The sequence below is a fragment of the Clupea harengus genome, chromosome 6 (assembly GCF_900700415.2).
Source record: "Clupea harengus chromosome 6, Ch_v2.0.2, whole genome shotgun sequence".
Classification (NCBI taxonomy): Eukaryota; Metazoa; Chordata; class Actinopteri; order Clupeiformes; family Clupeidae; genus Clupea; species Clupea harengus.
In genome coordinates this window covers 24,614,724-24,629,463 of record NC_045157.1, presented here as the reverse complement: position 1 = coordinate 24,629,463, position 14,740 = coordinate 24,614,724, and the positions used below count along the sequence as shown (strand labels likewise).

Genomic DNA, 14,740 nt, shown 5'->3' with positions numbered 1-14,740 from the left:
AAAATATTCACATGCTCTTCACAGGGTGTAGAACTACACAATAAGCACTGTGTAAGGAAGCACAAGGTACATTGTTTGTATGCAACACATACAGGTTGAGGTTCACTGCAAAATAAACAGCATTTCTCTCCCACTCAATACTTACAAACTCCCACTCATTACACTCACTAGGCCTAATTGTAATTTCACATCCTATTGTTATTCAAGCCCATTTCTGGTTTGAGGGAGAGCGAGCTTTAAACTCAAACTGCCATTGACTAAGATGACCAAATTGCACAGAATCTATACCGAAGTGTGATCTAATTAACTTAACAAATGAACCCCCCCACATAACACCACTAAGGAGAAGTAAAGTACTCAGAGGCTCTTCTCATCTTACGTGAGGCTGTGCATGCATTTTCATTAGTGTCTACTCATTAGTTACAATAAGCACTATGTCCACCACTGAAGAGTTAAAGACAAGACAAATGTCAAAAACGAATATATTGGTATGGATCACAAATAACAAATAAATATAGTTAAGTCAAGTTACATTCAAAAAAGACAAAGTGCTTTGCTATGTCACAAAGTTACTTTCTATTTTTAGCTCACGTCAAAGCCTACCAACTTTCACTCAGGCAGTTTTTTAACCAGAAAAATAGAGCTTTTAGACGCACAGCATCAGAGGGCACTTTTAAAAGTTGTTTGGTTTTCCATTTTGCCAGAAACACATTTTTAACCTTTTACAGTCAATAGCCTAGCTTTAGATTCACTAAGGACGTCGTGGCCCCATGTGCCTGAACTACTACAATGCTGACTGTTTGCAGCGAAAACATACATTTTCATATAAAATGTTTGGATTTGTATGCATAATGTAAGAAATTACTAAAACATTGTTCTCTAACGTCTTTATCTGCAATTTGGCCCATTTTTATCATGGTTTGAAAACACGGCAACAATCAAAACCTCAGCCTACTACTAGGCAACTAGTTTAAGAAATGATCCATTGTGAGTCAGCTAACAAAGGCCTTTGTTGTGTTGCATTAGAACCCTCAATCAAGTTCACACCAACGTAAAGTCACTTTTCTTTTTGCCTTATCTGGCAAATAATGAAATTCACCCCAAAAACCTGATGAGGTATCATGAGGTTTTATTCTCCCTTAGCAGTCCAGAGACAAAATCTTCACTTTGGTTCATTGACAAATGGAACATGAAAAGATCAATTCCCACAGCAGGATGTGATACACACACAGTGCGCCAGTAAATTACAGCAGCATAATTAAGAACAGTACGAACACTTCATGCAATTTCATCCATATCTTTGGTAAACATCAGTCATTTCATTGAACAGACACATTTTCTTTACCAGTTCAACTCTGACCTGAATCACACTTTCAAAATTATTTCAGTTTTACACTTCCAAACATGATCTCATTCACGCAGATAAAAATAATTTCTCACAATTAACCGCATGTGCCTGCCATCCGTCACCTTTATGCATATTCACAGGACTGCATTTAACCACTCATTAGCATGCATGCAAATTATTAGATGTCGTGCTGCATACTTAAAACGACAGCTTAACGGATATGGAGGGGAAAAAAAACAATCTTAATTAAAAATTCCCTAAATAAAACCTCACATTTCGCTCCGCTGATTTGCAAAAAATGCGAACAAAAGAAATTAATCAGAGCAATGCGATGAATTAAAAGGAAGCAGATAAGGATCTCTGAATGTTAATTAACAGCGGTTGCCACGGGAACTCAGGATGTAGTAGCCTCTGCAGCAAACGCCAGAGTGCGGCAGCCAGTTCTCATGACTTTTCACACTGCGAAGAGTCCGTTGCGGAGAGTCCGACATACCGATACACCTTAGCTATGAAGTACTGTTCCCAAGCAGTGAGTCCAGAGGAGACAGCCTGAAAGCCCAAGCCTCACCCCATATCTCTCTCACACAGTTATAAAACACCTGCACACAGTTAAGTGGACAGTGCCAGCTCCTGTGCCAAGAGGCACCACCATCGAATTGGGAGATACTAGTACACGATGGGGGACATTGGCGCAAAAGATGTACAGAAGAAACAGGCTAACCACTTCTTTCTCTGAAGACACCGTATTTTCCCCCCAAAGACAAAAGATTTAAGAGAAACACAGAAGCAGATATCCAGGAAGATAGAAGACCACACAGGGCAAAAAAGGGGTGCTCTTTTCCTAGAGGAGGCCTCAGGGGCAGAAAAAAAGAACATGCTGCAAAAACTATTCTGTGTCGCTATGCCAATCCTGGGTCTTCAGAGTGCAGTTAGCGATGTGGGTATCCATTTCCTCTCTCCTTATAAGAAATTCTGCTTCGTCTTCTACTTCCAAACAAAGTGTCGCTGACAGACATTAGCCAGAGATCAAGTATGCAAACCAGGCCAGTGATACAAAGAGACGGGAAAACACAAAGGCATCTCCGGGGTGGCAGAAGCGGATGAGACTTAGCCAGGGAGTAGACGAAGCAGGCAGAGGCAGGACGAGAGCAAGTGGTCCTCCTGATACTCCTTGGGGCAGCCACGAGATGCCAAGCTGGGTAGGGTAGGGTGCACTAGCAAGTCTCTTTGCTGTGGTAGTCCTGCGTGCACGACAGCGTTGACTCCGCCTGGCATGCATACACACTCACACACACATACACTTTCACACACCTTAAGATCAATCTGCTCTTCGCTGGTTGTAGATCTCCCACTCTCGTTGTGTGCCTGCTCGCTCTCTCTCCCCTTCTTGCAGCCAGCACCATGCTGCCTCCACAGAGGAAAAACGTACCCACTCCCTAGACGGGCAAAGACTAGACTGGGTGGGCAAGTGCGGAGTTGAAGGTGGCGATGGAGTCAGACCTTACCCACCCCTAGGAAAAAAAAGAGAATAGAAAACAAAAAAAAACCATTTGCATTAAAATCCCCCACTTTCACACACCCGGCTTAAGCGTGCTTCTTAATTTATTCGTTTCGCTGTTGTTTTAGAAAATTAGCTTCTTCTATAGCTCCTTTGTGGGGTGGATTAATGTGCCCCCTCTCTTACAACTCCCACTTCTCCTGCCCCCACCCTACCCCACAACTGCCAAGTTTTTCCCACCCAATGACGACACCAACCCCTTATGAGAATATGCAGCGTGCTTGTTTTGTATGGGTATAGTGTGTGTGTGTGTGTGTGTGTCTGTGCGCGTCTGTGCGCGCGTGTGCTGCGTGTGTGTAAGTGTGTCGTCTGTGCCAGCTTAGAGAGGAAGAGAGAGAGAGTGAGAAAGGCAGAGAAGAGAGAGAGCAAGAGAAAAAAAAATCTCTTTGTAAGTTATGGGAACACTCGGAGACAGACGCAGGCACTCATAAATTATACGCTTCATTTGCATATTCCTGGCATAAGACATTATGCAAATAGTGAGGCGATTTGCATAATGGATTCCTCTTGTTGCCTCAGTTGCCTCATGCCTCCTTTTTATTTAATAATGGAGAAAAAAAACAAAAAGGGTGAGAAAGAGGGGAGAATGCCGCATTCAGACCCAATAAGCAGTGTGCCAGCACCATGTCCCACCAGCACCAATCGCTTGCTACGGCAACCCCACAGAACAGGCGAGCCTATCTAGCTATCTGTGTCGGCTACAGAGAATAGGTATGAAAAGCGTCAGGATTGCATTCAGCTAAAACTGCCAAGACAAACTCAAAAAGAGAGAAACTAACAAGGAAATAGGGGAACTGAATAGCATGACACCAATCGGAAGCGATAAGAAAGAACGAGGTGCACGCGTGTTTGCGGATGTAGGCTGTGTGAGTGGGTGTGCACAAGCTCCTCGCCCTTAATGAGTCTGTGCTACCTTGCCTCTTAGTGTGTGCTGCAGTCGGACTAATTAAGACCGGTGAGCAGATGCAAGGGGGTGGGGAATAATGCCTGTTATTAAATAATTAAAAGCTCCTCTATCTTCCGCTTTTAACCTTGTCTCCTCCATTTGTCACCAAGCGAATGAGAAAATGAAAGAAAGAAAGCGGCATGGCCAAGATAATCATTTAATCAACTATGACAGACACAGCTAATTCAGGCTAATTCACAGCTAGCATTTGCAGTGATGGCTAATGACATGTGAAAAAAGACAATTAATACACAGACCCAGTACACAAAGTGTTTCCGAAATGATAATTATGATTGCGATCTCGTAAATCCTCTTTATAACTTTTTTACATAGATTGAAAAAAAGACAGGAACTTCAGTCAAATTGATGGGAAAGAAATCAGACTGGTTTAAAACACCTAAATAGAATAGCTTAGAATGTGAGTTGGTGGGAGCTGTGAATGTGTAGTTTACAGTCAGAACAAGAGGAGCGAAGAGGCAGAGAGTGAGTGAGAGGGAGGGTAAGGTTGGGAGGGTGAAAGAGGGAGGAGAAGGGTAAGACAGGAAAGGGGGTGGGAGGAGGTTGCAGGAGGACTTTGATTATTTATAACAAAATGCCATTGCAAGATCCTGCATAGGGATCAGACAGCACAACGTCAACTGTAGTCAGCTGTAGTCCAATAAGCAGCTTGAGATCTTTCGCAGCTCTAACTCAGGTCTATAGCACCACACCAGAGGAGCTGGCGGCTGGCTTCTTTGACAGCACCACAAGTTACGTGGAGGCTCAGGCGGTGCCAAGCTCAGGGGGTGCGCAGGGCGGGCAGGCAGACAAGCGGGCAAGAGGGAGGGCGAGCAGACAACAGCAGAAGAGGTAGCCAGCCTGTGAGGGGTGTTGAGAGCAATTCATCAGCTTTGGGAATCAATTAACCCGTACGTTAATTAAAGTCAAGCTTATAGAACAAAAAAAAAGGGTGGGTAAGGGCGGGGTAGGATGGGGGGGCTTGGTGGAGGAAGGAAGGAAGAAAGAGGCAAAGGGGAGGGTACGTGGAGAGAGCGAAGAGGGGGGTGGGTGAGCAGGAGAGAAACAAGCTGCGAATGCAGATGATGGCAGTGAGAAGCTGGCACAGTGCCATCCATTCAGTGGTAGCGCCAAGGCGGACTGACGTGCATTCTCAAGGGTAAGCAGCTAGATGTAGCAGTGAGACGAGGGGGGGTGCCGCGCCATTTGGTTGCTTTTGGCAGCGCTGCTTTTTTTTTTTTTTTTAAACATTGTTTTATTTGGAGGAGCAGATGTAACCCAAACCAAGACCTCGCTACGTGAGAGGGGGCACAGAGTTCTAGAGCCAAAAGCGCACCCTCTACTTAAATCCGCATGAGACGCGAGGAGAACATCTGCCGATGGAGATTTCCTAGACACCTTCGAAGGATTCATAATAGCATGGGGTGGTACTTTGGCAACATCAACGCGGTCCAGATGGACCGACTGGCCCCACAACGCGATGGGGTGCCGGAAAGAAACGGGTCGCAACGAAAACGATGCAACGGGACTATTTTTTTTCTTAATCAAGAAGATGTTGGCAAGGGGGGGCCATAGCACCGTAATGGATGCCAGGGGCAGCAAGAAAGAATGGGCTACCTCTGGGGACCAGTAAGGAACAGAAGTAGGCATGAGATCAGGCATCGCTTAACTTCGAGTTGTGGCACTGTCCTGAGGGTGCCAGCAGGGTATGAGGGGCGGGACATGAGAAAGCACCTCCCCTCTTTCGTTTTTCCTTACCCTCCTCTCTTTTTTCTCAAGCTCCATCCCTGTGCCAGGCAGCCAGCCAGCTAGTCAGCAGACGCCATGCCAACCTGCTCACTGGCTGGCAGCTGTGGTACACCCAGAGACGGATGGCGGGGTGGGTTCAACAGAAATCGCTATCTTTCCAAAAGAGGAACAGACGCTTTACAGATTAGCTGCAAAAGACACTTTCGTCCGCAAAATGCCAACGCAGAGGCTACATGGCGCCCGTGTTTGTCGAGCGGTATGCCAGCAGCAATCGGGTGGCATCTGTCGCAGAAAGATAGAGGAGAACATGGAGATGGCACACAACGATGAGGCGCGTCATGCCCGTCGCGGGTCGGTTGGCAAAGATAAAAGACAATGAGGGACAAAAGATGGTGATGTGCTTCTGGAGACTAATTAAAGTGACAAAAGTTTGTTCCGTTAATTAGCGCGACAGATTTGATGAAGAAAAGAAGGACGGAATGGATTACAAACAAAAACGAAGACAAACACACACACACACACCCAAGACAAAACAAAACAAAAGCAGCAAACTGTTATGTGGGAAGGGGAGGGGTGTGAACTGGGTGCCAACCCCCCTGAACTAAAACACAATCTTCTCAAACAGCACAGCACCTCGCCAAGCCGTCTGCCAGCCTCTGTGGTGAGGAATGTCTACCATGAGCATTGCCGCCGCAGCCGCTGCCAATCGCCTGCCTGCATACAAGAGAGGGAGGAGGAAGAAAAGGACCTAGGGGACTATGCCAACGGCTCAACAGCAGCTGTTTACTAAAGCCACAAAGAGAGGGGGGGGGGGGGAATCAGCAAACATGAGTGTGCATACTAATGAGACGGCAAATTATAATCAGCCGACTGAAGGGAAATTAATTGAAGTTTTTTTTCCTCTTTTGTAATTATCGCTAATGATCGTCGAGTGAGACGCTAGAAAAGAGAAGTTTCCCGTTTAAATACAAATCTGTTCAGATGCGCCAAATTTCAGCAAGAACCAATTCCTGACAAAGAAGAAAATGACTTAACAAATCAACAAGAATGTAAAACGCAGCAACTCTCAGAGAGCAAGAAAGTCGCTTCAGCACTGAGCAAAACTGTACCAGACAAGGGCAAGCAAGCTGGCAGGCATGTGCGATTTATCTACATTCACAACAATCACCAAGGAGATGAATGGGTTCGGCTGTGGGCTCAACAGCCCCTGCACCAGTATGGGAGACAAGCATGTGGGATGCCACAAATACGACAGACATGCTGGACCTTGGTGAAGGGGGCACAGGAGACAGGAGGAATAGCAGGACAGCCACGGCAGCAGACACTTTGGGGAGGCGGTACCCTCCCAATACAATCCGCCTAAAACTCTGCCAAACATGGGGCTGGGGGGGATGGGGGTGGCAGTGGGAACATTTTAAGCATCCTTCTTTTTTGTTATCCTTGTTTTTGGGGGTGTGTATGTGTGATGGGGGGTGTTCCGCCATCTCCTTGCCAACCAACTAAAGACCGCCATACTTCACCCAGTTTTTTGGAGGTTCCCATCATCAGGCAGATGCAAAGCAGGAGTACCGGGCACTTCGTGGGTCACAGCACTTACAGAGTTCGAAGGACTGCACCGTAGGTTCCTGTAAGATCAGTTGGCACTGGGCACTGAGCCAGGGACGGGCGCTACAGTATGGAGTAAGATGGGCAGTTTGTTTGGTTCGTTTTCATTAACGAAAGCGCAATGGATAAATTAAAGCGCAATTAGCGCAGCCAAAGCGGGGGAGGATGTTAGGGGTATGTATACCCCAAACTTTCTGCACCCCCTTTCGTCTTGTAGGATTTTGTGCTGGACAAGGGGGCACGATTGAGGAATATGAATAATTGAAGAAGGCATCCAAAGGGAGGGATTATAAGATCTTTGTGCTTCCTACACTGCCTTGGCATAACCACCAAGTTGACAGAGCCAAGTCTGCCACCAGTGAGGATGGGGCTGGGGCAAATGGTGGCATCTTTTTGGGCATTGGCTTTTTGGTCGCTTGAAACTGCGCTAATCACAAATACCGTTAACGATTTAATTCGCAATTCCTGTTGTGGTTTTTTTTTCATACCCTTGGCGGCGGAAACCATGTGGATATTATAATCGTTTGGAGTTAATGAGGGTCGGATGATCTACCTTTTATTTTAATTCCACGGGGGATGTTAATTGTACCACGTCTTCATTATACAAATGGATTACAAAAAAGCGAAGAAAAAAAGAGCTGGCAGAGAGCAGGGGGAAAGGGGGGACGGAGAGAAAGAAAAGAAAAGGATATATATATATTTTTCCATCCTTCTCCAGCAGCCAGCGTTATAACACTACACTACTTGAAAACAAGCAGAGAAAAGCTCCGGCAATGCTAGTCTCTCCAAGTCCTCCCCTGGAAAACCTTGTCTGTCTCTCCTCTCCCAGCTCTTTTTGCCACATACTACAGCAGCCAGGACCACTGCTTTCCTTGGATGTGGATCTTACAATATGCTGGATTGAAGAAAAAACAGAAACCCTGCTCTAGGATTTAATTTCTGCCGATTGGATATTACCGTCATTATTAAAATGATTAGTCTTCCGGCACTGTTAATGTTGATCTCTGTTACAGTGGCGTCGTTTGGCGGGCGAAGCGGAATGGTGAGGAGACAACAGGAGAGACCCTGGCGGGGCACTGTCTAATGTCCTCTGTGCTTAATCATCATACAGCAGAATGGTTTTATGCATATTTCATTTGCATATCATTAAATCGCTAAGGCACACTGGCAACCGGCAGCAGCGCGAGCGGGGAGCGGGAATGGAGGAGCACAAAGTGTGAAAAAAAGAAAAGAGCAACTCATTATGCGATGGCAATCTTCAAAGCTGCATGCCTTCTTTCCACCAACGTGCCAATTCGTTTTAATTCGACGTTAATTAAAAAAAAAAAAAAAATACGTGGGCGCGCTCAACCTTTCAGACTTGGATTAATTGAGCGTCTTCCAATCTGGGAGGGAAGAATATACATATTGTATGTGACTGTGTGTGTGTGTGTGTGTGTGTGTGTGTGTGTGTGTGTGTGTGTGTGTGTGTGAGTGTGTGTGAGTGTGTGTGTGTGTGTGTACATATGCACATAGAATCACAGGGATATTTTTTTAACAGAATGTAAAATGGCTAATTACGCGACACAATTTAAATGGAGATTTATGTTTTTAGGCACCGTGATGACTTTACAGGTTGGGTCAAATGGATTGTTTTCAATGCTATGATCCAAAAAGAATCCTGGAGGTATTTTTATTTTTTGCTTTTTAGTTTTTTCAAAGAAATGAGGATGTCCTGGTCTACAATGCCCATTACTGGTCAGTGTTGCAGGTTGATGGGATGAGGCTTGGGTAGCATCACAGACAAGCTGGCAGGAAGGATTGTCCAATGGGCGACTGGAGCCCTGGGGCATGGGGAGAACCGTGGGAAACGCCAGAGGGCATTCTCTAACAGCCTTTGCCCGCTTTCATCGGGAAAGACAAAACAAAAAACACCTCCCAATCTGCTTTTCACCCCTACCTGGACCCTGCAACAGACGTGTGTAATTTATGCACAAATTAGCATGCTTGCCAGGACCCTGATTGCGTGTATTAAATCATTAGGGGTGATTAATCCTTTGTCTCTTATTCAGAGTCTGTACCCACACCCAACCCACCCACCCACCAAGCTACCCACATTCTGTCTGTTACACTGTCCATTTTGTAAGGGACACAAGAGTACCATTGTGGGTTCCCACGCCACACGCATGCAGTATTAATTGAGGAGTACAGAAACAGCACTGTAAGAGAGAGTGAGACTCCCAGTGGGCTGGTTTTGCCTGTACAAAACCCATTCTCTGCATTATTAACAAAGTCTGACACCAGTGTTTTTTACCAAAAAAAGTTTAAGTAACAGCTTTCAAAATATGCTCAAAAGATTTACAAGAAGTGTTCCATTAAAGCCATTTTTATGTGTTTGTGTGCAAATCATATGAACGGGAATTTTAGAGGCCTCATCATTTTCTTGTGTATCCTATAAAATAAGCCAAAAGGTGGGCACAAAATGCCATATTGAAATAAAGAAAAAAACAAAAAGTACCTGTATAGCTCCACAATAACGTTCAAAATACCAAACAAACAAAAAAAACCAATGATTTCAAGGTAATATCTATCTCCATGCAAAAGCAATCTGTAATCACAAATGCCCCCCCAAAATTCCACCCCTTGTTCCTACCCACATACCTCCCATTTTCGTGTGCCAAATACCCTTGGGTGATAGCAGGATATTCAAATGACCGTGAACTCCACACATGCACAATTAGTCCTGTGTGTAAACGGCAGTAATGAGAGCCGTGGGGTGGGCTGGCGGGTGTGGGGTTGGCAGAGGTAGTGAAGCGCGGCAGTGTTGGCGGCAGCAGCGGTGCTGGGTATCAGACTGGCGCTCTGGAACCACGATTCATGCAGATGTCGCTGTAGTACTTCCAAAAGCTTCCACGAGCACACGAAGAAGGAGGAGGGAGAGTGGAAAAGGAGGAGGAGGAGGAGAGGTAACGAGGACCTCGTTTGGCATCACATGCACAGCCTGTGCCATATGTTTTCAAACAACCACTCGTGTTTGGGTGGCAAGGGTAGGAGGGGTGGAAAAGGGGTAGGCCATTGGTACACAGCCTGAGGATGGGGGAGGATGGATTGGTGGGAGGGCAATAAGGAGTGCACAGGTATGGGTGGGAAAAAGAGGCATGGTGGTTTAATTGAGATTGTCTGTATGTAGGCATGCAGATGTAAATTATTTCATTCTGGAACAGGAAAGGTAAAGCGGAGCCGAGGGGGTGTCTGCCGACTGCAGAGTGTTGCATGGAGAACACATTATGCAGAGTGCTTTCATTAATATGCATAAGGGTTCGCTTCATTATGCAGACCCACCGCTAAAGCAATATTGTTTGGCGCTGCCGCCGTGCTCTTGTTACAGTCTGGGAATGCTATCTCTCCCTGAGCAAACACAGCCCTCATTTCCTCTGCTCTAACCACTTTCAAAATGTTTAATTATCGCACACATCCCTGGTGTTCCATTTGAAAAGAAAACAAAAAAGAAACTCAAGTCTGGAGGACAGAGGACTGACTGCAAATTAAAATCATCCCCCAAGGCTCCCATCATCACCAACCACACTTCACCTTATTCAATCCATCCTACACCATTCTAGTACCTTTACTCTGATTTTTTTTAACGACTGAGTCAAAGTGGAAATGGAGGCAACCCCCACACGCTTCTTTAAAATGGTACAGCCCACCTTCCTGATGCCTCTCTGACAAATGACATCAAACAAAACAAACATACTGTAGCAGGCTCGTGGGACTCTGTGAAATATGGAGCAATAAACCACTACAGACTGACTGGAAGCTATAAAAGGGGTTTTACATGGCAGAGACGGCAAAAACATCCCAAACAATCGACAACAACACAACGCTCGTAAAACCCGACGCTAATCGTGTCATCTGCTGGCTGGGCTGCACGCATTAGTCACTGATTGAAAACGGATGTACAGCATTCCCTGAAATTCTGAGACTTGGCAAACAAACAGACAGGGGGGCTGCAAGAACACTGGGGAGGGAACAGACAAGTGTTTTTTTGGGGGGGGGGGGGCTTTTGCCTTGTCTTCCTGCAGTGAGTCACTCAGCCCTCCAGCTGCACTTGACCTTGTCAGGATATCAGAAGCCCGAGCATTGCCATGTCCTCCAGAGGCCTGGCTTGCAGCTTCCCCAGCAGCCTAGTCAGGCACTGCCTGCAGGGGGCCACAGACGGGCACTGTGAGAGGACGAGGGGGAGCTGTGGTGCAGCTGCTGGCACACACAAGGGCCTTGACAACTATTCGGGAAGCATAATAAGTGTTTTGTGCTGTTCAAGGAGGTAGAGAAGATTGGAAGATGGCTGATTGTAACCAGAGCTTGAGCCTCAATCATTTTAATTGTTCTCAAGCTAAATACTAGAGGTCATCCAGTCACCAGGGTTAAAAGCTAATCAGTGCTTTTTTTTAAATCCAAGCAGCCTTGATTAATCTCTAGGTGCGGTATGAAAATAACGCCATGTGATTGCATTGCTTAAGTACTAATTAAAGAATTATGGTACAAAGGTAGGTCACAAGATGGTTTGAAAACATCCACACAGAAATCTTGACGGTAATAGAGGGAAAAACATTTTCAACTCTGTGTTGATATTTTAAAAAGAAACCACCATTCCGCTGAAAGCCCTGTGATCATACACATCCATCTTTATTTAGCCGGTTCACAAAATTGCCAGGGTGGACTGTCCTCTTTTGACACAAAAGACAGGAGGTGACAATGTGCCAGGGTATCTAGCTCATTCATCTATCCACAAAGCAAAGCCACTTGCATGTGTGCATGTCTCTCCCCTGCCAAACACATAGTTATTTCAGGAGCCCCATTCCCTTTTCCTAGCTTAAACAGTTTAACGCGCACATTAATGGCTCTTAGGGATGCCTGAGCTCCCGATATGGGAAAGTAGGCTAAGGTTTCCAGGCCTTAGCAGGCTATATCATTACATTCAGGGGAGCCCTCACAAATCCCACACTTGATCCGTTCATCCCTCCATCTCCAAAAATACAAGGGACAGTGGGAACAATGGCAATGCGTCACTAGACATAATTACGGTATGCGACGACAGGGCCCAAAAAACCTCAGCTAATGCAGAAACCACCGAAATGAACATGCTCATTAGTTTGAGTAAAAATACTGCCATGGCCTAATTGTATAAAAAGTTGTCATGCAGTGGGCTCACTGTGGCCGCCAAATGCATGAGACCCAATACTGTAATTTGGTCTATACCCCCTCCAGCTCCCCTCCCTATATGACTGTCAACTACCAGAGCTGGGAGTGTACACACACTGGGCTAATTTGCCCTTAAACGCTGGCCTTTTCTACTGGCTCAGTGTTTCCCCCTCCTTAGTCTCTGCAGCCCCGCTAATGAGCAGGCTATGCAGGCGGGCTGAGCTTGGCACTCCTGCTCAGGCCAAGCAGGGGCAGTGTAACCCAACCTAAACGTTCCCACGGTGTTCTCCCGCCGTTCAATCCGTGGCCTCTCACACTTGGCGGCGAGGCAGGAGGGAATGTGTCTGTAGGACGCTTCCTCAGCCCAGCAGTCTGTTCATACACATATAAATGGCGGCAGCAACACAGAGAGGAGTAACACTATCTCTTTAACCGCTGCCCAGCCTAGGCCGCAGATTAATTGGTTCCTGGTAATTCTATCAGATTAGTATTAATGCGCTGTCGCCAAGGCGATCGAGGTGTCCTACACGGTCTCAGAGGCCTTTTATAAACTTGCATGAAGGTCAACTGTCAATCATCCACAAATATGATAATGCGCCTTTAAATCCGGGAAGAGGATGTTATTAGCGGTGGCAGGGACGGCTTACATGGTGGTTGTCGTAACAGGAGAGCAGCAAAGACAGACCTGTTTATATGGAGGTGTGAGGAGAGAGGACACAAAGTGGACTGTTTCATTTTTGTCTTGCTGTGATTGATCTGTCAGAAGTCTTGTGTGTGTGCGCACGTGCATGTGTGTGTGTGCAGCCACTATGCTGTACAACATTCACAGTACAAAAACAATGTGTTGACTGTGGACAGGTAAACATGATCTTGTCAAATCATATAAATATCTATAAATCGTTACTATACTGTGAAGGTTTAAGTCCTAAATGGCTTTATAAATTACTTTGCACAATATGGTGCCAAGATTCTACATTGTCCTCCATATTTAATGTTCATTTTAAATGAGGGAGGGAGGAACTGAAATGAAGTGTGAGCCTGATATTACAGAGAGGGCATTGAAGATACAACCCTACAGAGCTGTAGAGCAGAGCCTACGACTCACGCAAGGCAGGCCTGTCAGAGATCCATTAAGATATAGACTGCAACATGACATGAGGGCCTGACACTTTAGACAGCCTGATTCAGCGGAGAGTAACGTCCTCCTGCAAGGCCTTGCACCTCCAGTGAGGAAGGGAGCGAGCGTAGTATTGAGGGAGGGAGGTGTGAAGCAACCCTTGGAGATGCCGTATCTACAGCTCCTCCAGAGCACGAGCATGAGTGAGACAGGAGCCGAGGGAAACAAGAGGCCTTTCGCTGTCTGTGATCAGGGCGGCAAGAGAATGTGTATGTGTGTGTGTGTGTGTGTGTGTGTGTGTGTGTGTGTGTGTGTGTGTGTGTGCGAATGTGCGTGTGTGTGTGTGCGAGCGTGTGTGTGTGTGTGTGTGTCTCAGTCAGAGACTGAGTGTGTGCCTTCTTCAGTGCCTCCTCCCACAGGGCCTGAACTGGGCAGCTGGCAGGGGAGCCATTACACACGCGCCTCTGACAGCTCACTCTCTCATTACTGCAGCAGGCAGCCTGTAGTTCCCCTGCTGCAGCTGCACCATTGAGCCTAATACCCTCAATCTCCTCTGTGCCTCACTCTCCTACAGCCAGTTCAACCTTCTTATGCTCTCTACAACAAGCTGTAGTGCCCCTGCTGGAGCTCCACCACAGAGCCCAAACAACCTCACCCTCTTCTATCCTTTACTGATGTACAGTGCCTCATTCTTGAACAGCCTATAGGGCAGAGCACAACATAGCGTCCTTAGACTGAAGTATCTTTCCTTGTTTTTGTTTTTTTTCCCCGAGAAACACACACAATCACTCACATCTTAGCCATAAATATAAACAACTGAAAGTTATAACCTCTAGCAGAGTGCAGATGCTGCACTGTGATCAGTTGAAGCAGATACCTGAAGCGATGGTTTAAGTATGTACGGCTGATTTAATAGAGGCAGAGTCTTGCTGAATGTCTTACTCTCTGAAGTACGCCGAGAGCCGAGCACAGCGCTGTCACTAGGCCAAATTATGTGCGCCTCAAAATTTACAAGCCTGTCAAGAGATCCTCATCCGCAAAGCCTGATCCCACCAAATTACATCAGGCTGCCAGTCACCCTGAGAGAAAGGCCAAAACGTCTCCTCAGAGCAGACAAGAGACAAGGAGCACGCGCAGGTTTAGGAAAATGACCTCTGCCGGCAAAAATCTGCTGCGATTGCATTTTCCCCTTAAAGGGCTATGACAGATTTAATTGGATCAAACAACTCATATCTGAGT

General features: G+C 46.2%; 1 protein-coding gene across 2 annotated transcripts in view; it reads right to left on the bottom strand.

Moving 5' to 3' along the window:
• LOC105888976 (polyamine-modulated factor 1-binding protein 1) overlaps positions 1 to 14,740 on the bottom strand; it is a 141,953-nt gene that overhangs the window by 106,740 nt on the left and 20,473 nt on the right. The window contains exon 1 of one of the 2 annotated variants that reach the window (XM_031569523.2): positions 2,660 to 3,146. The exons of the other annotated variant lie outside the window; for it this stretch is intronic. The gene's annotated coding sequence lies outside the window, so the exon portion shown is untranslated. Of the gene's footprint in view, positions 1 to 2,659; positions 3,147 to 14,740 lie in introns of those variants that run through there. 2 annotated transcript variants of the gene reach the window in all.